Source organism: Chaetura pelagica, unplaced genomic scaffold, assembly GCF_000747805.2.
Source record: "Chaetura pelagica isolate M959 unplaced genomic scaffold, ChaPel_1.0 scaffold3, whole genome shotgun sequence".
NCBI lineage: Eukaryota > Metazoa > Chordata > Aves > Apodiformes > Apodidae > Chaetura > Chaetura pelagica.
Window position 1 is genome coordinate 479912 of NW_009952974.1, and position 2103 is coordinate 482014.

Below are 2103 nucleotides of genomic sequence, written 5' to 3' on the forward strand. Positions count from 1 at the left end.
CCTGTGACTGTTTCTGTAAGCTGTACTCCCATGGAAGAGGTGGCAAAGCCACCCTTGCCCAGTGCTGCTTTGAAATAGCTTTTTCTGCAGCGTGTGCTCAGTCACCCAGTGCTGAACCTCTCCTGGGACACAGAGACCAGATCTCATTATGCTTGTCCCAGAGGCTAGAAGCATAGACTTTATTTCCAGTCTTGTTTGCCTTCTTAATCTTCCAAGTGAAGTGTTGGCAGGCTCCTTCCAGGGGCAGCAGCAGGATCCCTACTGTGCTGTGCAGCAGAGCCAGCTTCCCTCTCATCCCACCTTCCCCAAACTGGAATGGGGCATTGCAATTGCCCCATTAGTGTTCCCACTGATGCCAAACATTGCCTAGTCTCCTCCATGGATCACGTCATCCTCTGAGGCTGTCACTGCTCATTTCAAGCCATGTCTGGAGCTCCTGCTGTCCTTCAGAGTGGCTCTTCCCCCAGCCTGACCACACTGGGACTGCACAGAGCAGTGCTGGGTCTTACACCTCATTTGCTTCCATCGAGTGACTCTTGTCACTGCTTCTCAGCAGCACAGTCTCCTCTTCCTCTAGCATCTCCCTCATCTTCCTGTCTCCATCACCCATGGACTCAGTAATGCTCTTGCTGCCCAGGCTGTTAGTAAAGACACCAAGCAGCATGGAGCCAATGCAGGATCCCACTACCCCAAAGAGTTCCATTTTCAGTGTTGTCCTGAAATTTTGGCCAGGTTTCAGTTTCTTTTAGGGTGCCCTAAGCTGGCTCTCTGCTTGCTTGTTCAGAGCAGGACCTGCCCAACCTGTGTGAAGAAAGCCATGCTATGGTAGGTTGCTGCATTGACATTATTGCTCTATCAAGGAAATGGTCATCCATGAAAATGATAATCAATTTTACAAGATCCTTTTTCTATGAACATGTTGATTTGCATTAATTTCTTCTAACTCTGTATTGACTATTATTTTCCCAGGGATTAACTTTCAGACTGACAGGCCTATAATAACCCACTCTCTCTAATTAAATATTTATAAATAGGTAAAATATTAGCCTTCCTCCACCCTCATGGAATTTCTCCTGGAATTCAAGACTTGTTGAAAATCAGTGTATGTGGTTCAGAGACCTCTTATGTCAGGATTTGTACAAGCTTGAGAAGAAGCTCTATGGGTCTGCAGATACAGACATTAATTGAAGAAGCTGATGTCTAGTGCTGCACCCTGGGTGATGGAGCTAACACAGCTGTGGCTGATGAAGGGCACTCACAGAGTATCATTCCGTTCTGCATCTTCCTAAATGAAGTGAAAAGAATATCCCTATGGAGTTTACATGTTATTAGGTTATTACTCTATGCTGTTGCTGAAATTTGACCAAATTCCCTGACATTTCAGAACTGAAGTGCTTAATTAGTCTTTGAACCATGTAAAGCCTCAGGAATATTCACCAGCAGAGGAGGATGCATTTGTGGACCAGGAGACACGAGTTAATCTGGGAAGCTGAACTACCAGAGGAGATGAGAAATCCTCCTTTCAAAATCTAAAATCCTTCTCAGTGTTAAATCTTCCCTAAGTACACCTTGCTACCTTATAGATAATTGATCTTTTCTATCCTCTAACTTCTCTTGATGGTTGGCTTTACCCTTCCTCTCTCCTCCATAATACTTTAACTGTTTCTATTTCTCCTCTAATCTGGGCTAGGGATTTTAACATGGGTTGCCTTTTCAATTCCAGGGCACTTACTTAAAATATTCTGAAATAATTGCTGGTGCTCATTCACTTTCTCTTCAAACTCCTTCCCCCTGCTGATGTAGTCACTGTTATTTTTAGCTTTAAAACACTAAATACATAGTGCTTAGCTGGGCCTTTTTCTGTTTCCGTCCAACAAATATAGTGACTGCGATTACAAGGCCATTTAGTGGTTGCTTGGTCTCATGTTACTTTTAGATTTGAAAACACTTCCTTTTTCTCTCCCATGTTGATGTCCTCTCTAGAGCTTCCTGTGCTGGAGTTGAGAAAGATGTCAAGCCAGGGAGCAGGGGCTGTGAGTGGCAGGACAGATGCCTTGGTGCTGATCCTCTGCAGATGGTCCTGGAGAGTTTTTCACTTGATTC